Below are 23,959 nucleotides of genomic sequence, written 5' to 3'. Positions count from 1 at the left end.
GAAGGTGAGTAATATCAAGATGGCTGTCTTGAAAAAGGAGAAGCCATGTCACCCAACTCCAGAGGTTGGTATAAGAATTTGAAAGGCGTTGTTTGATTTCAGAAGCCTTTTCCTGCAAATCCCGGGCAGTGTCTCATTCTATCCCTGACTGGTTAGTGTAAAAGCAACACTCTTCCACTAAGAAGGTGCAAAGTACTCCTTTCTCAGCAGTGAGGAGGTCTAGGCCTGGGCAGTTTTGGAGAGTCACCACTGCCAAAGAGTCTATTTGGGATTATAGAGTAAGGATAGATTTCGTTATTTCTTGCAAACTGTCTGAGAAATCCTTTGAGAGTGTGTGGTAGTAGGATAATGAAGTAGATAAACCTGCTACTCCAGTTCCTGTAGCAGTGGCCATTCCTAACTCTCTAAGTGGGGGTATTAGTTGTATGGCCCTGTGCTGAGGGACTTGAGCTTTGAGGGTCATTGGTAGAATCTGATTTCTTGGAGCAATGCCAATGTTGGGACTTAGGAAGACTAAGGTGCAGGGGTCTGTCCAGTTGGTGAGGAGGCATATATAGGCTGAAGTTCCACATAAGAATAATATGCCTTGGCTGGGTAGACAGAACTGGTTGTGTATGTTTAAAAAGTGAGTGAGTTTGTTATTTTCATTTTCCCATAAGCTTGGGGAAGCCCAAATCTGGGAATTATTTCATGAATTAGGACTTTAACCACTTTCTGAGGCTTCTCTGTCTTGCAGGGGAAGGCTTCTGTCCAATTTGTAAAGGTATCAGCACAGACCAACAAGTATTGAAATCCCCATAACTTAGGCATATGGGTGAGTCTAACTGCCAGCTCTCTCCAGGGTAGTGCCCTATTCTTTGTTCCCCCAGAGGAGCCTTATAATGGACCAAGGGATTATTCTTTTGGCACACCTCACATGCTTTGACTACTTGCTGGATGGTCTGGAGGAGATTTAGCCCTGTAAATAGGGATTTGGCCATTTGATTAGTGTTCTCAATACCCCATATGGAAAGTTTGGTGGAGGGTCTTAAGTATTTTCCACTGGCTGGCTTCAGGCATGAGTACCTTTCCCTCTTCTGTTGTTAACCACCCAGTTGGGAGAAAACTATGCCCCCATGAAAGTCTCCATTCTGTTTTTGTCAGGGAATACTGGGGCTTAATCTCTTGAAGAGGGTTGTTCCATACCAAGTGTCCTTCCATAGGTATTTCTAATAGGAGGTTCCACTGGCAGCAATTTTGCCCTCAGCGTCTGCCCAGTGGTTTCCTTCTGCCATTTCTCCTTCAACTTTTTGATGGCTTTGGCACTATAAAACTGCCACCTCCTTGGGTTTTTGCACTGCTCACAATAACTCCATGATTTCCTTGTGGTATTTAATGGGGGTTACCCCAGAGGTTAGAAACTTCCTTTCTTTCCATATTGCCGCATGGGCATGTAGGATTAGATAAGCATACTTTCTATCTGTATACACACTTATTCTTATTTCCTTTCCCAGTTCTAAGGCTCGCATAAGCACCACTAGTTCAGTTAACTGGGTGCTGGTCCCTGGGGGAACAGGTTTACTTTCAAGTACTGCTACATCACTAACTATGGCATAACCTGCCCCTAGTATCCCATTCTCCACAAATGAACTTCCATCGGCATATAAGTTAAGGTTAGGATTAGCTAAGAGGACTTCTAAGAGATCCTCTCAGGTGGCATTAGTCTGGGCTACAATTTGTTGGCAGTCATGCTCGATTGGTTTCCCCATCTTCTGGGAGAAAAGTGGCAGGTTTGAGGACTGCACATGTGCGTATTTTAAGCAACAGTCCCTCAAGGAGTAGTGCCTGGTATCTAATCAGGTGATTGTCTGATAGCCATAAGCTTCCTTTGGCACCTGGTATGCCATTTACATCATGAGTAGTCCAGATGGTGAGATCCTTTCCTTGTATTATTTTGATAGCCCCTGACACTAAGATGGCCACCCCCACAACTACCCATAAACAGTGAGGCCAGCCTTTTTCTACTACATCAATTTTCTTACTAGGTAAGCCACTGATTGTGGGGTTGTCCTGTGAGTCTGAGTAAGGACTCCAAAAGCTATTCCCACTCCCTCTGTGAAGTATAAAGAGAAGTTTTGTCCTTGGGAAGGCTTAAAGCTGGAGTTTGTACTAAGGCCTGCTTTAAGGTTTTGAAGGCTGTTTCTGCCTCTGGTTCCCGTTCTACTAGATGAGTATTTGCCCTCTGATATGGGGGAACCAGCCTTCAATATTTCAACATAGGTTCTTTCTATTTTCCAAAAGCATTGGCTGGCTGAGAAATAAAGAGAAAGAATGCAAAGAGGAATTTTACAACTGGGCCTCTGGGGGTGACATCACATATCGGTAGGACCATCGTGCCCACCTGAGCCTTAAAGCCAGGAAGTTTTATTAAGGATTTCAAAAGGGGGGGTGTGCAAGAACAGGGAGTAGGTCACAAAGATCACATGCTTCAAAGGGCAAAAAGGAGAACAAAGATCACATGCTTCTGAGGAAACAGAACAAGGGCAAATTCAGAAATACTGATAAGGGTCTATGTTCAGCTGTGCACATATTGTCTTGACAAACATCTTAAACAACAGAAAACAGATGGGGGTTTTTTCTCCACCCTAATAAGCCTGAGGGTACTGCAGGAGACCAGGACATATTTCAGTCCTTATCTCAACTGCATAAGACAGACATTCCCAGAGTGACCATTTATAGACCTCCCCTCAGGAAGGCAATTCTTTTCCCAAAGTATTAATATCAATATTCCTTGCTAGGAAAAGAATTTTGTGATATCTTTCCTGCTTGCTCGTCCTTTTATAGGCTCTCTGCAAGAAGAAAAATATGGCTTTTTGTGCCTGACCCCGCAGGCAGTCAGACCTTATGGTTGTCTTCCCTCGTTCCCTTAAATCTCTGTTATTCTGTTCTTTATCAAGGTGCACTGATTTCATATTGTTCAAACACACATGTTTTACAATCAATTTGTACAGTTAATACAATTATCACAGGGTCGTGAGGTGATGTACATCCTCAGCTTATGAAGATAACAGGATTAAGAGATTAAAGACAGGCATAAGAAATTATAAGAGTATTATTTGGGAAGTGTTAAATGTCCATGAAATCTTCACAATTTATGTTCCTCTGCTGTGGCTCAAGCCAGTCCCTCCATTTGGGATCCCTGACTTCCCACAACACTCTAGGTCTCCTTGATTAGAGTATAGGATAGCCTGGACATCTTGCTGTATCCAGGGATACATAGTTGGCAAAAGCCAGTGATTCCAAGGAACCCCCACAACTGTTTTAATGTCTTAGGGCAAGGATAAGCCAGTATAGGCTGTATTTGTTCCTTTCTGAGGGCCCTGGTTCCTCTGGCTAAAATTAGGCCTAGATACTTGACTTGTAGGCAGAGCTGGGCCTTCCATTTAGACTCCTTATACCTTTTATTAGCTAGAAAGTTCAAGAGATCTAGAGTAGCCTGCCAGCATGAGGCTTCCAAACTGATAGCCAGAAGTAAATCATTCACATACTGAAGGACCAGAGTGCCTGGACTTGAGAAGTGGCCTAGATCTTGGGCCAGTGTCTGACCAAACAGGTGATGGCTAATCCTAAACCATTGAGGCAAGACCATCCATGTAAGTTGGGACATGTGGTCTGTGGAATCCTCAAAGGCAAAGAAAAACTGGGAGTCAGAGTTCAGGGGAATGCAGAATAAGGCATACTTGAGGTCCAGAACAGTGAACCATTCTGCTTCCTCTGGTATTTGAGAGAGCAGGGTATAGGGGTTTGGTACAACTGGATATAGAGGAATTACTGCCTCATTGATAGTCTAAAATCTTGCACTAGTCTCCACTGACCATTCAGTTTTTGTACTCCTAGAATTGGGGTGTTGGAGGGACTGCTGAATTTTCTTACTAAGCCTTGAGCTTTTAAATATCTAACAATATCCTGTAATCCTTTATGAGCTTCAGGTCTGAAGGGATATTGCCTTTGATAAGGAAAAGAGGTGGGGTCTTTTAGGCTGATTTGAACTGGGTGGGGATTTTTTGCCCTTCTGAATTGTCCTTCCAATGTCCAGATTTCAGAGTTTATTCCCTACTCATGTAGGGGACAACAAATGGGTAACTTGTTCCCCATATTCACATAGATAATAGCTCCAGCTTTGGCTAATATGTTACTCCCTAATTAGGGTGTGGGACTTTCAGGCATAACAAGAAAGGCATGTGAAAAGAGTGAAGTCTCCCAATTAGAATTGAGGAGGTGAAAGAAATACCTGGTTACAGGTTGTCCCAGGATTCCTTGGATGGATCTTGAGGACAGCCATCTGGGGCAGGAGATTAACACTGAGAAAGCCTGCACTAGTGTCCAGGAAGAAGTCAATTTCCTGGCCCTCAATGGTTAAACTCACCCGGGGCTCAGTGAGGGTGATGACATGAGCTGGCACTTGCCTTGGGCACTCTCAATCTTGTTGTTGGATCATCTGGTCAGGGGCTTCTGGCCCAGAGAACCTTTGTCCTCTGGGGCAGTTCACCTTCCAGTGATTGCCTTGGCATAGTGGACACGGGCGAGGGGGTGGCTTTTTTCTCATTGGACAATCTTATTTAAGGTGTCCTTGCAAACCACACTGATAACAAGCTTACCAGGTAATTGGTCTGCTCCATTTTCTGTCTGCTCTGAACCACCAGGATTTGTTTGTCTGAGGGCCATGACTAAGACTGTGGCCTTTCTCTGATCTCGCTTTTCATTTTTGGCCTGTTCCTCTTGGTCTGTATTATAGAACACAGAGGTTGCCAGGTTTAATAATGCCTCCAGATTTTGTTCAGGGCCCAGGGCTCACTTTTGGAGTTTTCTCCTCATATCTGCAGCTGATGAGGCAATAAACTTATCGTTGAGGATCAATTGACCCTCGGTGGAGTCGGGTGACAGGGGAGTATATTTTCTTAAGGCCTCCTGTAGTTGCTTGAGGAAGGCAGAAGGATTTTCTTCCTTTCCTTGAGTTATGGTGGACATGATCGAATAGTTCATGGGATTTTTCCTAATTCTCCTTAGTCCTTCTAGAACACAGGTCAACAGATGATTGCAACTCCAGACCCCATGATCTGAACCTAGGTTTCAGTGGGGATCCACACTGAGGACAGCTTGCTGACTGGTAGGGAATTTGTCCGTTTCTTCAGCTTTCATTCTATTATTTACCTGACTATTATATCAAATATCTCCAAACTCTCAGGCTGCAGCTAAAGCCACATTATTTTCATTAAAGGCCAGGGTTTGATCTAACAATAGCATGACATCTCTCCAAGTGAGGACGAAGGTTTGCCCTAGACCCTGTAGGACATTTATATGCCTATCAGGATCATCCAAAAACCTCCAGGTCTACCTTGATCTGCTTTAAATCAGAAAGGGAGAAGGAGATATGTTGCTGGGTTGGGCCAAATTTCCCTCCTCCTACAGCTTGAAGGGGACATAAATGATAGCCCGGGGGTGGGGGTGGGGGGGTGGTTGTGGTCCCTTGGAGATTTCTTTGCTTATTTCCTTCTGGGTAGAGGAGATTAGAGGAGACTTATCATCAATAGGAAGGGGAGCTGTAGGAAGGCTAGGATATGGAGGTAAGCTGAGAGGTCCTCCTGTGGGATGTAGATTGCAAGCTTTGCATAGTTGTGGATTATCCTTCAATGAAAATAAAGCTTGGACATAATGTATTTAACTCCATTTGCCTTCTCTTTTACAGAAAAGGTCAAACTGCAGGATAGTATTGTAATTTATACTTCCCTCAGGTGACCATTTTTCCCCATCAGAGAGAGAATATTGGGGTCACGCCATAGCACAGAAAAAAATGAGCCACTTCTTTTTCAGGGTTCGCGGGTCAAATTGGTCCCAAATGTCTTAGGATGCATTTCAAGGGTGAGCCTCTTGATGCCTGAGTGTTTCCTATCTGAAATAAACTGTCCTTTTTTTTTTCTTTTTTTTTTTTTTTCCTCTGCCCAAGAACCTGCAATCATACCTGGACCCTGCTGTTCGGAATAGTTGCACTCACCAAAGCAGCAGCAGAAATACTAGATTTCCTCCTAGATCACAAAGAGGACTGAGGAAGGCTGGATTTAGTGGTCCTTATCGACACATTCTCGAAAACCTGTTAGAGTCCTAAGCATTTTTTCCTGTTAGTATTGGAAGCTTACCCTTGTCCTATAAAGATGACATGCCTCAAAGTGGAGTGGAGGGCCATACTTTGAGGGAGAGAAGGGATCTCCAGGGTTGGTCTTTGTGCCAAATTATGTCTTTCTGATTGGTGAGCCCGTGTGCCTAAAGAAGGGAACAGAGTCCTGAAATTTATACTAGAAATCATTCTTATAGGAGAAACTAAAAGAGCACCAAGGACAGGGAGTGATTTTTAGATGTGGGACTAGCCTTGGAGAAGAGAGGCAGGAGGAAGTTTGTCTGACAGGATTTAGGACCTAGGCAGCAAGGGTCCAGATAGAATAGATGGGCAAGTCTCGCTTGGGCGATGTAACTTTGAGAGTTCTGCTCATGACTGCAGGGTCAACCAACTTTTTGTCGGGACCCCAGAGCTGAATGGTTTTCCTCTCTGTCGATCCTTGGCTTAGCCCAGAAGCTCAGGAAAAATGGAAGCTGGTTCCAGGCAAACCAACACTCCCAACTCTAAAGATTTGGGAGTTGTTAGAGAGTCCTTTCCCAGAAAGCCTGACACCTGTGTCTTTAGTCTTGTGGCTGCACTAGTCACTTTTAACTGGCTGATAGGTGCCCAGTGTTTAGCCCCTGAATTCTAAGGAAAAATAGGACAGAATAGCAAGTGAAAGGGGTCTGACGGTACTCACTGAGTGGCAATATCCTGGACAAGCACTTAAGATGTGTCCAGAGTTTGTTCCTTCCAGTGGGTTTGTGATCTCGGTGACTTCAAGAATGAAGCTACGGACTTTCGTGGTCAGTGTTACAGCTCTTAAAGTTGGCACAGACCCAAAGAGTGAGCAGCAGCAAGATTTCTTGTGAAGAGCGAAAAAACAAAGTTTCCACAGCATGGTTGGGGACCTGAGTGGGTTGCTGCTGCTGGCTGGGGTGGCCAGCTTTTATTCCCTTATTTGTCCCCTCCCATGTCCCATTTTTGTCCTATCAGAGTGCCCTTTTTTCAATCCTCCCTGCTATTGGCTACTTTTAGAATCCTGCTGATTGGTGCATTTTACAGAGCACTGATTGGTGTGTTTTTTAGAGCACTGATTGGTGCATTTTACAAACCTCTTGCTAGCTACAGAGTGCTGATTGGTGCATTTTTACAGAGTGCTGATTGGTGCATTTTACAATCCTAGCTACAGAGTGCTTATTAGTATACTTTTACAGAGTGCTGATTGGTGCATTTTACAAACCTCTTGGTAGCTACAGACCACTGATTGATACATTTTTAAAGAGCACTGATTGGTGCATTTTACAATCCTCTTATAAGACAGAAAAGTTCTCCGAGGGTCCACTCAACCCAGGAAGTCCAGCTGGTTTCACCTCTCATCACCACAATCAAAGTAATGAATATATTCATTACTGTCAGTTTTCCTGTGTCCCTTTGCTGCTGCTCCTTCTTCCTCCTCTTCTTCTTCTTTTGGTAAGAATGGTTAACTTAAGATCTACACTCTAAATAAATTTCTAAGTGCACACACTGTAGTGTTAACTATAGGCATATTGTGGTACAGCAGATCTCTAAAACTTATTCAACTTGTGTAACTATAACTTTATGTCTGCTGAACAATGCCCCATTTCCTTCTTCCCTCCAGCCCCAGCCCATAGCAACCACCTTTCTATTGTCTGCTTTGGTAAGTTTAACTATTTAATTTTGTTTTTAAGAGATAGGGTCTCACTGTGTCACCCAGGTTGGAGTGTGGTGACACAATCATAGCTCACTGTACCCTTGAACTCCTGGGCTCAAAGGATCCTCTTGCCTCAGCTTCCTAAGTAGCTAGGACTATAGGCACATGCCATCACACCAGGCTAAGTTTACTTTTTGTACAGACAGAGATCTTGTTATGTTGCCCAGGCTGGTCTCAAATTCCTTGCCTCAAGTGATCATCTCTCTTCAGCCTTCCAAAGTGCTGAGCAGTTTGACTATTTTAGATTCTTCATGTAAGTGGAACTATGTAGTCACCTCACACATACTAAGATGGCTATTATTTTAAAAATTAAAGATAATATGTGTTAGTGAGAAAGAGAAATTAGAATATGTGTATAATGTGATGGGGATATAAAATGTTGTAGCTGCTAAGGAAAAGAGTAGCTGCTAAAGAAAAACTACAAATACAACTACCATATGATCCAGCAGTTCTACCCCTGGGTATATGTTCAGAAGAATTGAAATAGGAATCTACAAGAGATATCAACACTCCATGTTCACTGCAGCATTATACGCAATAACCAAGGGTAGAAATAACCCAAATGTCTACCGACAGATGACTAGATAAAGAAAATATGGTGGCTGCGCATGGTGGTTCATACCTGTAATCCCATACTTTGGGAGGCCGAGGCTGGTGGATCATGAGGTCAGGAGATTGAGACCATCCTGGCCAGCATGATGAAATCCCATCTCTACTAAAAATACAAAAATTAGCTGGCTGTGGTGGTGCACACCTGTAATCCCAGCTACTTGGGAGACTGAGGCAGGAGAATGGCTTGAACCCAGGAAGCAGAGATTGCAGTGAGCTGAGAGTGTGCTGCTGCACTCTAGCCTGGTGACAGAGTGAGACCCCATCTCAAAAAAAAAAAAAAAAAAAAAGTGGTAAATACAGACCATGGAATATTATTCAGCCTTAAAAAAGAAGGAAATACTACCATTTGTAACAACATGGATAGAACTGGAAGACATTATGCTAAATGAAATTTGTCACAGAACACACCCAGATTTTCTGAAAAATTGAAACAATATTTGACAATTAGGAGATCTATAAAAATTCACATTTCTGGTTTCTTTCGAAAAGATTTTGAATCCCAGAACTCCAAGTTATCTCCCATGGTAGCAATAGCTGGAGCTGAGGAGCTGAGACTTTACAGAGGAGGTGGGCTTTCTAGTTGACCTCAACCCATACCCAAAATGCTTCTCTCCTTTATCTGCTTGATCCCTACAGACACTTGCGATCTTGCCTTTAATCTCCCTCCACCCCACGCTTTGGGTTATCCTTCTTTGTGGCTTCCAACTTTGACTTCCTCTTTTATTTTTGCCTTTTTTAGAGACAGATTGTTGCTCTGCCACCCAAGCTGGAGTGCAATGGTGCAATCACTGCAACCTCCAAGTCCTGGGCTCAGCTGATCCTCCCATCTCAACCTCCCTAGTAGTTGGGATTACAGGTGCACACCACCATGCCCAGTTAATTATGTTTTTTGTAGAAATGGGTCGTGCTATGAATCCCAGGCTTGTCTCTTGAATTCCTGGCCTTAAGTAATCCTCCTGCCTCAGCCTCCCAGAGAGCTGAGATTACAGGCATGAGCCACTGCTTTTGGCCAACTTCCTCTTGAGTGATAGTCAGTTAGACAGAATTTTCTCTCCACCTGACCTGGCATTCACTAAAGACTTGGTTTCTGATCACTCCCTGGGTATACATGTCAAAACAGAAGAGCTTTACTGTCACCCATCCTCTTTTGTAAGGTCAGAAGGACACTACTCAATGAACCTGCAGTGCCTGGTGGTCCCAAACTTTCAGGAGAGAAAGACTGAAACACAGAATTCCTAACTGCTGGGAAGGATGTAGAAATCAGGCAGTGTTTGGAAATTCTACTTTAATAAAACAGTTGGAATAAATTCTACTGTACATGTAAAATGGTTCTGATATGATGACACAGTTCATTGAATAGGATATCTCTGGGTAATTAGATTCCATATTACCAAAGATTCACTCCACAAAAATGAGAACTCTCAGTCATTTCTGCAAGAAATGTAATTTAGTACAACCTTTCTGGAACACAATTTGGCAATGTGCAGTAAGAGTCTTAATAAGTCTTCTGCCCCCATTATTTCCCCTATTAAGACTCCATTCTATGGGAGTAATCCAATATGCAGGCAAAAACCACTTTACAAAGATTTCTATTCAAGCATTATTATTTATGATAACAAGAAATTGAGAATGATTAAAGTATTTATTCTCCAATTGTTGGGCCACTAAGAAATGGTGCCTCCATTAGATGGGATATTACACAGCCACTGAAAATGGTGTTTTGGAAGCAAATATAATCATATGGGAGAGAGTTTTATGTTGGAATGCATGGAAAACATTTTGAAAGACAGATTTTAAAACTTTGTGTTCAGAATAATCTCAATGACATTTATAGGTTTTTGTGGTTGTGTTTTGTGTCTCTATAGTAGTAGTGGCAGTAGTAGTATAATAGGAGGAGGAGGAATAAACTTTAGGGGTATCTGTCCAGGGAACAATGGTTATCTTTCTCTGATAAATGACCCAGCTTCCTTACTAAAGGTTGAGTCTTCAGTAACCATATTATTCTGTGTAACTGTTTCCTTATCACAGTTAATGGGACCAAGCTTGGGAAAACAGATTGACTCCTCTAGGAACACTGGCTTGTTCTTAATGGAGAAAGAAGGTATAGAGTTGAGACCCATGGGGTGGCTATGTTGGACTATCTATCCCCAAAAGCAAGGAAATCAGGCTGTAAAAAAAATAAAGAAAGATAGAGCCTCTACTTTCTAAATTTCTGCCTCCTTCTAATTTCTAGTATAACAGTTCAGCTTCCTCTGTGTTCCATGGAATATCCCGTGGGCTTTACATAAATTCCCATTTTTGTTTAAATCAGTTCAAAATGGGTTTCTATCATTAGCAGCCAATTGAATATGTGATAAACAAATATACACAGAAAACAAAATAGCAAGATCTTTTCTGAATGTTAATGACGGTGAGAAATCACATATAACTTTTATTATCTTCTTTTTATTTTTCTGAGTATTTAGTTTTCTAAAGGGAGTAGTACCATTCCCATAATAAAAAAATAAAGGCATTATAAGAGAAGAAAATATTGTTTAAAAGCATGTTTTCTCCTCTTACAATAGAAAGAGCTTCATTACAAATTATGCTACTCAGATATCCTCAAATATAACTGTATTTCCTGTTGTGGAGAATGAAATTTACCCTTTAAACATCCCAGAGTGAGAAAATTGGTACAGTTCTCATACAGGTTTGATGGGGCTTCAAGTTAATCAAATCCAAGGTCTAGAGATGGGCCCTGTTGTGCTGAAGAGAGGGAATACCTTTATTTTTTCTTTTTTTGCTATTTTTGTTATTTATTTATTTTTTTGTTTTGCCAATGATTGCTTTGTGAGTAGGCATGTGATGCAGTGTGAGCCAATGAGATTAAAATTGCAGCTTCTATTAACGTGATTTGCTGCTCTTCCTGAAGAACTTCAAGAAGCAACACTCTCTCCCTTGGTAGGGAATTTGCTTATATTGAGAGGAAACCTAAGCAGCTGCCACCATCATACTCCCTACCCAAAGTAAACCCCACAGCTGGAGGAGAGGAAAGGTATGAGAACTGCAGGCCTGTTGAGCACACTGTGCTTATTTAACCAATCCTGAAGCCCACCTCACCTTTGGACTTCCAGTTAAGTAAGCCAATAACTTGCATTGTGGTTTAGCTAGTTTGGATTGGCCTTCTGTCTTTGGAGCTAAAGGTTCACGATATACCTCTGAATTTAGAGGTATTACCATATGCTATGGTGTGAATATGGCTTGTTTTGTCCTTCCAAGTCTCATGCTGAAATTTGATTTCCAGTGTTGGAAGTGGGGCCTGGTGGGAGGTGTTTGGATCCTTGGGTAAGGGATCCATGAATGGCTTGGTGCCATTCTCACAGGAGTGAGTTCTCACTCTTAGTTCCCAAAACAACTGGCTGGTAAAGAGTCTGACCCTTACTCCTTTCTCTCACTTTCTCTCTTACCATGTGATCTCTGCACGCACTGACTTTCCTTGCCCTGCCCTGGGAGTAGAAGCTTCCTGAGGCCCTCACCAGAAGGAGATGATGGCACAATGCTTCTTGTACAGCCTACAGAACAGTGAGGCAAACAAGCTTATTTTCTTTAAAAATTACCCACCTTAAGTATTCCTTTACAGCAACACAGACTAAAGCATCATATAATCTCACTCAGTTATTAAGACAGTATATTATTTTCATACTTTTCCATTTATCTTTATTCTATCTTTTCTGTCTCTAGATCAGTTTCCCTTATTTGCAGCATATTTTAATGTGGCTCAGCTTATAAATAGCACACATGTGGAACCTATTCTAAGACATTTGTCAGATCAAAATCTGCTATTTCTACAAGTTCTTCTTGACTGCACATCTATATTCCAGTTACCCCTCATGCTCCTCCCCTCCCGACCACAAAAAATGGCTATGCTTTTCCTATATAGAAGATACGGCCGGTCCTGCAGGAGATTACTTACTCAGCTTACACTTTATCTAGCATATCCCAGCTTGTCTCCGTGAACTGAGCCCTGGGATGTGTCCCTTCTACCTTGAGTTGACCTTTGGAAGTCAATTGGGAAAAAAAGTGGATATATTCTACAGTTTTTCTGTCTTGGTCTATATTAGTTTATTACAAATAGCTTATTAAGAAATGGGTAGAATTTAAATAAAATAAAACCAATTTCTTATGTATAATAGATTCTATAGTAAAGTGGTATAATCAACATAGTGATGATGCTTCTGAAGAAAATTTAGCTATGAGAGCCCTTAGGAAACCTGACTATATGAAGTTCCAGTAAATAAACCCCACTTATGTAAGAGATATTCATTCGAGAGCTTTATATCAGTTTCACCTGCTAGTCAGTTCAAAGGAGAAAAGGAAATGGAAAATAATTATTTAAACCCAGAGACCATGGGAACATATCATTGCACATTTTTCCAGAGGCAAGTGAAGAAATGCTGTATTTTATACCTCAACTTCCTAACTTCCTTCTAGTACCATACAAAGAAAAGAGTGTTGCACAATAGCAACTTCATATGAATTTTAGATTTCCAGTAATCAAAATAAATAATTAAGTTCATTAAGTTTTGTTTAGATAAGCTTTTTTTTCAGAATCTTATTAACATATTTAAATATTTTGAGTTCTTTATAAGCTTCTGATTTATCTGTCCAAATATTTCTGGCTGTAAGATAATATATGTACAGGTGTCTAGTATAGTGTCTGGTATATCACAGGCTATGAAGAAAAATGGGTCAGTAGGTGTCAGATGGGTTGTGGTAATCACTGAGGTAAAGCAGGAGATTAAAGCCTGTTTTCAGCACTTGAAAAATGCTACAAAAATACAGCTAATTTTTCACAGCTGATTTGACAGGACTCTGACTATAATCATATTAAGCCACACAAGGCAGAACAATCAAATTGATGAAAAGAAGGATATAAAAAACAGAATATGGTACCTGAATGGCATATAGAAAACTTTCCAGGTATTGGTAACTGATATTGTTTGGCTCTCTGTCCCCACTCAAATCTCATCTCGAATTGTAATTCCCATAATCCCCACGTGTCAAAGGAAGCAGTGAGAGGTGATTGAATCAAAAGGGCAGTTTTCCCCCATGCTGTTCTCGTGATAATAGTTCTCATGAGATATAATGGTTTTATAAGGCAGTTTTCCCTGGTCTTGCTGGCTCTTCTCTCTCCTGCTGCCATGTGAAAAAGGTCCTTGCTTCCCCTTTGCCTTCCACCATGATTGTATGTTTGCTGAGATCTCCGCAGTCATGTGGAACTGAGTCAATTGAACCGCTTTCCTTTACAAATTACCCAGTCTCAGGCATTATCTTTAAAGCATTGTGAGAATGGACTAATACAGTCACTACTACAGGAGCTGAGAAATCTGTGTTCTGATGGGGGCAGAGCAAAGGAACTGTAGTTAACACAGACATGAAGAGGATCCACCAAATGGTAGAAAATGTGATTTTTCTATTGCTTTTTGGATATGCTTTGAATGGCAGGACCGAGATGCATTTATTCATTATTGAAACTTATTATAAAATGCAATGTTTTGTCTTCATTAAGGGAAGGTTTTAGAATATAGCTCCCAAACACTACCATGTATGTTCAAAAATTTACATACATAAGCATACATGGTATGCTAAATTCCTCTCTTCTTCCACCTCTCTCTGTCACTGATTAGGGATTCAGATGAAATTTTTATTTTACTAAGATGAAAGTGAATAGATTCTTTTTTTGTCTGTTAAACATTTATCAAGTATTTACCATATGTTAAGCAATGACCCTAGGTAAACAATCTTATTTGTTTATAATTTTTTATATGAAAAAGTGCAGATTTCTTACATGCATTTATTGTGTAGTGGCTTTTGGTGTACCGATCACACAAACAGTGAACATTGTACTCAACTGGTGATTTTTCGAACTTCACCCATCTCCCACTCTTCCACCGTTTGTAGTCTCCAGTTTCTATTATGCCGCCTTATATATCTATGTGCACCCATTGTTTAGCTCCCACTTATCAGGGACAATTTGCAACATTGGGCTTGTGTTTCCTGAGTTATTTATTTAAGATAATGGTCTATAGCTTCATCTATGCTACAGAAGACATTATTTAATTCTTTTTTTATGGCTGAATAGTATTCCCTGATGGGTGTGTCTATATACATATATTTCTTTATCCAATCATCAATAGATTCTGTGTGTGTAAATATGTTCCATATAAATTATATATATATACACACACACATATACATATACACACATACAATACACTTTCTTTAATCATCTATTGATGGACACTTAGATTGATTGTATATCTTTGCTATAATGAGCAGTGTAGTGATAAACTTATGGGTGCAGGTGTCTTTTGACATAATGATTTCTTTCCTTTTGGGTAGATATCAAGTAGTTGGAATTGCAGGACTGAATAGTAGTTCCATTTCAAATTCTTTTGGAAATATCCATACACTTTTCCATAAAATTTGCACTAATTTCCATTCCCATCAACCGTGTCTAAGTGTTCCCTTTTCTCTGTACACTCACCATGTGTCACTTTCTTACTTCTTTGTACTATCTATTCTGACTAGTGTAAAATAGCATCTCACTGTGATTTTAATTTGCATTTCTCTGATGGTTAGTGAAACTGAGCAGTTTTTCATATGGTTGTTGGTTGCTTGTATTTCTTCTTTTAAGAAATATTTATTCATATCCTTTGCACATTTTTTAAAGGTTTTATTTTTTTTCTTGATTGTTTTTCCTTGTTTGATTTCCTTAGAAATTCTGGATATTAGCCCTTTGTTGGATGCATAGTTTGCAAATATTTTCTCACATTCTGTAGGTTGTCTGTTTATTCTGTTGACTGTTGCTTTTCCTGTGCAGAAGCTTTTTAGTTTAACTACGTTCCATTTGTCTGTTTTTGTTTTTGTTGTGTTTGCTTTTGAGGACTTAGTCATAAATTATTTGCCAAGGCCAATGTCCAGTAGATTTTTCCCTTGGCTTTCTTCTAGGATTCTTATAGTTTCAGGTCATAAATTTAAGTCTTTAGTCCATTTTGAGTTAATTTCACTATATGGTGAGAGATATGGGTCCAGTTTTATTTATCTGCATACGAATATCCAATTTTCTCAGCACCATTTATTGAATAGAGTGTCTATTTCTCACTGTATATTTTTGTTGACTTTGTCAAAGATCAGTTGGCTGTCGAAAAGTGGTTTTATTTCTAGGTTCTCTAATCTGTTCCTTTGTTCTATGTGTCTATTTTTACAACAGTACTAGGCTGTTTTGGTTACTATAGCCTGCAGTATAAATTGAAGTCAGGAAACGTAATGCTTCCTGCTTTGTTGATTTTGGTGGAGATTGTTTTGTCTATTCAGGCTCTGTTTTTGGAGAGAGAGATATATATAGGGTAGGCTATATATAATAGCTGTAGGTTAGAATGTTCTGTAAACGTCTGTCAGATTCATTATATATATATATTTATATATTATATATTTCAGCATTTTCTCTAATTCTGTAAAAAAATAGCATTAGTTTTTTGATAGAGGCTAAGCTTAATCTGTAGATAGCTTTGGGCAGTATGGTCATTTTAACAATATTGATTCTTCCAATTCATGAGCATGGGATATTTTTCCATTTGTTTGTGTCATTTATAATTTCTTTCATCCGTGTTTTATAGTTTTCTTGTAGAGATCTTTCACTTCTTTGGTTAAATGTATTCCAAGGTTTGTTTGGGATTTTTTTAATAGTTATTTTAAGTGGGATTGAGTTCTTGATTTGTTTCTCAGCCTCATTGTTGAACAGAAATGCTACTGATTTTTTACATTGATTTTGTATCTTGAGACTTTACTGAATTCATTTATGAAAACTAAGGGTCTTTGGGAGGAGTTTTTAGGGTTTTCTAGATATAAGATGATATCATCAGCTAACAGATAATTCAACTTCATCTTATCCAACTTATATGCCTTTTATTTCTTTCTCTTGCCTGATTGCTGCAGCTAAGACTTTCAATACTGTGCTGAATAAGAGTGGTGAGAGTGGGTATGCTTGTTTTGTTTCAGTGCTGAGGGAGAATTGCTTTCAAATTTTCCCTACTCAGCATTATATTTGCTATGGTTTGTTGTATATGGCTTTTAATTTTTTGAGATATGTTTCTTCAATTCCTGGTTTATAGAGGGTTTGTATCAACAAGAGCTGCTGGATTCTATTAAATGCTCTTTTTGCATCTATTGAGATGATCATATGGTTTTTGTTTCTAAATATCTTATGTGTTGAATCATATTTATTGATTTACATATTTTGAACCATCTTTGCATCCCTGGAATAAAGTCCACTTGATTGTGGTGTATTATATTTTTGATGCACTGTCGGATCCAGTTTCCTAGTATTTTGTTGAGGTTTTTTGCATCTACTCAGGGATATTGGCCTGTAGTTTTCTTTTTTTGTTGTTGTGTCTTTACTTCGCTTTGGTATCCATGTAATATTAACTTCATAGAATGAGTTAGGGAGGAATCTCTCTTTCTTATTTTTTTTAGAATAGTTTCCATAGGATTGGTGCCCATTCTTCTTTGTATGTCTGATAGAATTCAGCAGTGAATCCATCTTATCCTAGGGCTTTTTCTTTGTTGGAAAATTTTTTAAATGACTGATTCAATTGTGCTACTCATTTTTGGTCTGGTAAGGACTTCTATTTCTTCTTGGTTCAATTTTGGGAGATTCTGTTTCCCGGAATTTATCTATTTCCTCTAGGCTTTACAGTATGTGTGTGTACAGATGCTCACAATAGTCTCTAATAAACTTTTGTATTTCTGGTATCAGTTGTAACGTCATCTGATTGTGCTTATTTGAATCCTCTGTCTTTATTTCTTGGTCCATCTAGCTAGTGGCCTATGAATTTTATCTTTTCAAAGAACCAACTTTTTATTTCATTGATCTTTTTTACTGTTTTCTTTCATCTCGAGTTTATTTAATTCTACTCTGACCTTTGTTATTTCTTTTCTTCTGCTAGCTTTATTTTTTGTTTGTTCCGTGTTTCCAATTCTTTGCGGTATAACATTAGGTTGTTAATTTGAGATATTTCTATCTTTTTTTAATGTAGGCATTTAATGCTATAAACTTCCATCTTAGCACTGCTTTTTCTGTGTCACAGTGGTTTTGGTATGTTGTGGCTCCATGTTCATTTATTCCAATTTTTTTCCCCTAATTTTATTCTTTATTCAAAGATTGTTCAGAAGCAAGTTGCTCAATTTAGATGTATTTATATAGTTTTGAGAGTTTCTCTTTGTATTGATTTCTAGTTTTATTTCACTGTGGTCAAGGAGATGCTTGCTATGATTCTGATTTTTAGAAACTTATTGAGACTTTTCTTGTGGCATGGAACATAGTAAAATTTCAAAAATGTTTAATGCACACATGAGAAGAATATATATTCTATGGCTGTAGGGTAGAATGTTCTGTAAATGTCTGTCAGATTCATTTAGTCTAGAGTCTAATTAAAGTCCAAAGTTTCTTTGTTGATTTTTTTGCCTTGATGTGCTTTTAGTGTTTTTGGTGGAGTTACAGAAGTTCCCTACTAGTGTTGGATTTCTTTCTATCTATTTTCTTAGATCTACTAGTATTTGTTTTATGAATCTGGATGCTCCAGTGTTGGGTGCATATATATTTATGATTGTTGCATCTTATTGAATTGATTCCTTTATCATTATACAATGACTTCTTCATCTTTTTATTTTTACTGTCATTGACTTAAAATCTGTTTTATCTTATATAAGTATAGCTACTTCTGCTTACTTTTCTTTTTGTGTGAAATATCTTTTTCCACCTCTTTGAGTATAAATGTCTTTGCCAGGTGGGTTTCTTGTAGGAAACATATGTTTGGATCTGGTATTCTTGTCCATTCCACCAGTATATATCTTTTAAGTGGAGCATTTATTTCACTTATGTTCAAGGTTAGTATTAATATGTAAGGTTTGTTCCTGTTGTGATGTTAATTGTTACCTGGTTGCTTTGTAGTCTCAATTGTGTGGTTGCTTTATAAGATCTATGAGTTTTATAGTTTCGTGTCTTTTTATGACAGCAAGTATCATACTTCTGTTTCCATGTTTAGAATTCCTGTGAGCATTTTTAATAGGGCTGGTCTAGTGGTGACAAATTACCTTAGCATCTTGTCTAGAAAATACTTTATTTATCTTTCATTTATGAAACTTAGTTTAGCAGGATATAAAATCTTGGCTGATTGTATTTTTATTTAAGAAGACTGAAAATAGCACCCCAGTGCCTCCTGACTTGTAAGATTTCTGCTGAGAATTCCTCTGTTAGTTTAATGAAATTTTCTTTTTGGGCAACTTGATGCTTCTCTCTTGTTTCTTTTAGGATATTTTTCCTTCACATTGACTTTAAATAGTCTAATGACTGTATGCCTTGGTGATGTTAGTATTGCAAAGTATCTTCCAGATGTTCTATGTGCTTCTTGTATCTGGATATCTACATCTCCAGGAAGACCAGGGAATTTTTTTTGAATTATTCCCTCAAATAACTTTTCCAAAGTTATTATTTTTTTCTTCTTCCTCAGAATGCCTGTAACCCATAAGTTTGGTTCCTTTACATAATCTTATATTTCTTGAAGGCTTTGTTCATTAAATTTTTTTTCTTTTTTTATCTGACTTGGTTAATTCTAAATACCTGTCTTCAAGCTCTGAAATTTTTTCTTCTGCTTGGTCTAGTCTACTGTTAAAGATTTTACCTATATTTTGTTATTCCTTCAGCAAATTTTTCATTTCAAAAAATTCTTCTTTATAAAATATCCCTTTAGAAAATGTTTTATTTATATTTTGAATTATTTTTCTTATTTCATTGTATTGGCTTTCAACAATCTGTTGAATCTCATTGATCTTCCTTCAAATTCATATTTTGAATTCACTTTTATTCAGAATTTTCATTTTGGTTAGGAGTCATTGCTAGAGAGATAGTATGTGATCCTTTGAAGGTGTTGCTACAGTCTGGTTTTTCAAGGTGCCAGGGACCTTGTGCCTCAGTTTGTTTTCATTTGGAGAATCTGTCATTTCTTATTTTTGAATTTACTTTCATTTGGATGGGACTTTAATTTTTAGCTCTTAAGAGTTTGACTGTAGCATATGTTGGGGACAGTCTTTTGACTTCGCTTCTTCGTGCTTTTAGGAGGCCAAGGTTCTGCATGAATTTTTTGGTTATAGATAACCTTATTGTAGTGGTTTTCATAAATACTGGTTGTTTGTAGGTGGTAACAGTGGTGTACTGGGTGTGTGTTTGGGCTCACTGCCATTAGCAGAAACAGAAAAGTGGAGGTCTAGGCAGCTTGTTTCACTCCCCAGTGCTGCACAATTCTGTGCAGGAATTGGAATGGGTTGTGCAGTTTCCCTTATTGGCCCGTAGCTGTCTCACTTTTGTGGATGAAGACTAGTTGAGTGCTACATGATAGTATCAGCAAAGTTTTGGTAGTCTATGCATGTTGACCTCCCAGCCAGTAGGTGGTGCTTGCAGAAGAGATGCAGCTGCAGTGGTGGCAGTGGGATTTTTTTCTTAGCTTTTACTAACCAGGAGAAGTACTAATGTTTCTCCAGCGATGGGTGGGCTGTGGAAATCTCAGGGCTACTCATCCTTGTGCTTTGCTTCCAAGGTGATTGTAGGGGCCAAAGCTGGGCTGGGTGGGTCAGTGGAGGTGTAACTAGGCTATCCGTGGCAAGCATAAGTGCTGACCCCAGTGGGGATTAGGGGTTAGCTCTCAAGCCACTGGGGCAATCTTCCAGGGAGGGATGAAAGTACTTTTCCTGGGCCACAGTACCTATGTGGGAGAAGAGGGTTTGCCAGAATCTGCAGCCTAGAAAGTGGCACTGGGACCCACCCAGCTTCCACACCCCAACCTGAAGGTTCTCTCTTCAGTGTCCAGCCAGCAGAAGCAGGACAGAATGGTGAGGCCAGAACCGAGCAGTCTGCAGTCAGTTTGTCAAGCCATGGAACTCTCTTGTAGCTAGGATCACAAAGACCCACAGTAAGAATGTGAGTCCCCAGGGTCCTCCACTTACTTCTTCTCTGGGTGCAGGTCCAGTGCCCACTACTGGTGACCCCAGGCTAGGAGCCCCATTTTTTCCTTCTTTATCCTCAGTGTCTCCCATCACCTCTCTGTTGAATTCCAGTTTTCTCTCTCAGAAAATCTATTTGAAGTGTGAATATTTATTCAATATTTTGGTTATTCTCCATGGAAGAGGCACACCCTCACTGCATCTCATCAGCTGTCTTGAGCCTTCCCCTATGTAAACAATCTTGATGGATTAGCACATAAAACATTAGTGTTTGAGGACATGGATAATATGTATAACAGTAACAAAGTGGAATAGATCCATGGACTATAATCCTTGACATTTTGTAGCTTCTAGCCAAAGAGAGCATGACAGCCAATAATTACATATTATAACTACATATAATATGTTAATTATAATTTTATAACACAATACATTATATTTATAATTATATATACCGTAATTGTAAGCAAACAAAATTTTTATCTAAAGATTGTAGAAAGGGAATAATTAGGTAGGGCTGACTTTGTGGCATTTGAACTGTGCAATCACACAGGCATCCGAACTCAGACTTTGATGGGTATAATGCTCTTCTCTTGCCATCTTGAAATTCTGAATTTTTGAACACAACATGCTGCACGTTTGTCTTGCACTGGGCCTCACAAGTCATAGATCCAGTCTTTTCTTGATCTAGTTCTGAAATATATATGTAATCTGACATATATATGTATATATACATACACACATACATACACATACACACATGTGCACACATATAACATAAATGGACATGTTTTTTCTACATAAAATCATCTGATTAGCCCCCTTGGCTTTTGATTTTATTTTTTACTCATGGTTTCACATTTTCATTAATTCACCTATCTTCTCTTTCTTATTCTCCTTTATGATCAACTATGATATATTTATATACAATGTATTTTATGATTATGATTGTAGACAAGTTGGTCATGGTCTTAGGCAATTTGTTTTAGGTTTACCTCAGTTCACAGGTATATATTTTCTTCTTTACATAGTGAATGAAAAATCACAAACAAGAAAATCTCCCAGCAAAATATAACAATATAAATAAAAGCCTTGCATCTTCTGGAAAAATAGTGTAAGTGTCAAGGGGTAAGAAATTTATCTATCCTTTTACATAACCATCTACGCATCCATTCACTCACCAATTTATTATTTATTCATGTAACATACATCTACTAATAAATACTTATGTAAGAACGTGGGATTCAAGGACGAGATGAATACATGTGTTCCCTGTATCTGGAATGACTCACGGTACAATACAGAGAGGCTGATATATGCTACACCCAAAACGATGCAATGCAATCAAGCGTTACATAATGTTAATTAATTCAATGTCAAATGCATATTTTGTCTTAAAAGTCCCTAATAGTTACCCAAGCATTATTTATTCACTGTAGCTGTCTTTCTCCATAGGGCTCAAGGAGCTATCACTGAAGTCATCCATGTGGAATACAATGCAGAGAAGTGAGGGAGAGGATGTTCTCTCCTGAGTAGATGCGTAAAAACATTTACAGGGAGGAATCCCTTTTGCTGAGTCTTGCAGGGCAACTGACTGACAGGGTATCCTGTGTGGAATTGGAAGGCAGGAGACAGTTTTTGCAGAAGAAACAGCATTTGCAAGGGCCTGGAAGAAGGTAGAATTTTGCATGTTCTGCATCAACCATCCTGGGGTGGCCTTGAGTTTGGTACAATTTTCTTCTGCACAAAGAGAAATGCCTGGAGGGAGGTGTAAACTCCAGAGTTTGATTTCATTGGTAGAGACTTGAACCATCTGAGCTATCTAATCTGCAAAACAAACATACAAAAATAAATATATTTCAATGCAAATATGGTTGATGGATAGAACTACCATTTCATCTGAAACACATTGATTGTGTAATCCAAGTAGTCTTCTCCCTAGAATCCCCTAATCCTTTAGAATTATGGATTAACTTAATTTTGCAATTTTTAAATTAATGTGTTTCAAATATTATTCCACCTGTAGTGAGAAACTCAACACCTTCTGCTACCTTCTAATATACACCTAAAGCACACACTTGCACACACTTCCAGAGATACACATCACAACCTCAAATCCAGGAATTTTTAGAGGATTACCTTACTCCTGTCATTTCTTGCTTTAATTTTTCTTTTTCCACTGAAGTTTCAGCCTCCCCTGTGTTTTTCTTCCTGCCTGTGGCTGGTCTCTTGTCTCCCCCCAAGATGACCTTAATGTGCACTACAGACCATTTTACTTTTGTGTTCCCTAAACAAACTCAAACACAGGATTGTTTTATGTAGCAGAGTTATTAAAGTCTTGTGGATATCTGAGGCAGTTAAATGACAGTATCACCAAAAACCTAGAAAGCAAATAATAGCATCTTTGTTCCTTAAAATCCTTTATCAAACCCACCACCGCTCATTTCCCATGGCTATCTTTCTCTCCAGGCTCCTTGCCTACCATTAGTTTGTTTTGCCCCTCTCCCCTCTCCTTTTTCATTGATTTCACTCTCTCTTCCGAGAAGCATTGACAATTTCAAGACTCTATTTGATTATGCAAAGAAGTGCAGATCTACACACTGGCCATGCACATCTAAGGGTGATATGATTAGATGAAGAAAATTTCCAAACAAATTTACATAGGGTCTCTGTCATTAACTTATCAAGATTTGTAATTTTACTCTTTCCACAAGCAAAAAACAAACTCTGTAAGTAAAATCAGAAGTGCAGGAATTAATTTTCCTAGTCATATAACTCATGCAATCCCCAATAGAGAACATAAATAATATGCTCAATCTGAGTGGGAGTAGCATCTTTGCCTTCTCACTCTGGTTGGAGAGCAAGGAGGTGCTTTTACTAATGAGGAATAGAATTGGGATTAGCCTGTTACTCTGTAGTTTTAGGATTTGACTTTTTTGCCAATAACTAACTGTGAAAGACATTCATGAAAATAATATTGGGGCACTTAAAAAGCAGACAGACAGAAACAATCCTACATTCTGAAGAAATAAGTATAAATACAAATTTTAAAAACATATATATAGGCAGTCAGGAAGAGGAATAAAGAAAGAACTTTTGTGATTGAGAACTAGAGATAAAAAATGGACTAGAACTTGGTCATTAATAAGTAAAAAACAATAACACACACTGTGCAGAATGCTATTTTTAAAAGTATGTCCAAGATAATGAAGTAGACCTATGCCATGTATGTAATGATTTGATGGCATGGCTGCACATATTGTGTACTATGGTAAACAAATTTTGCATGCAGCAGGGTAACAGTTTCTATTTCTGATTTGCTTTCATATACAGAAGAAATTGATTTAAACAATTCATAGGCACAGGGTCTTGTATAACTATCTCCGTCGCTGGACTTAACACATTATCATTATTTGTTAAAGTGGTTATTTTCTTATGAAATTGTA

The sequence above is a fragment of the Piliocolobus tephrosceles genome, chromosome 7 (assembly GCF_002776525.5).
Source record: "Piliocolobus tephrosceles isolate RC106 chromosome 7, ASM277652v3, whole genome shotgun sequence".
In the NCBI taxonomy this organism is placed as follows: Eukaryota; Metazoa; Chordata; class Mammalia; order Primates; family Cercopithecidae; genus Piliocolobus; species Piliocolobus tephrosceles.
The sequence above is the reverse complement of the archived record's forward strand: the minus strand, read 5'-3'. Positions refer to the sequence as shown.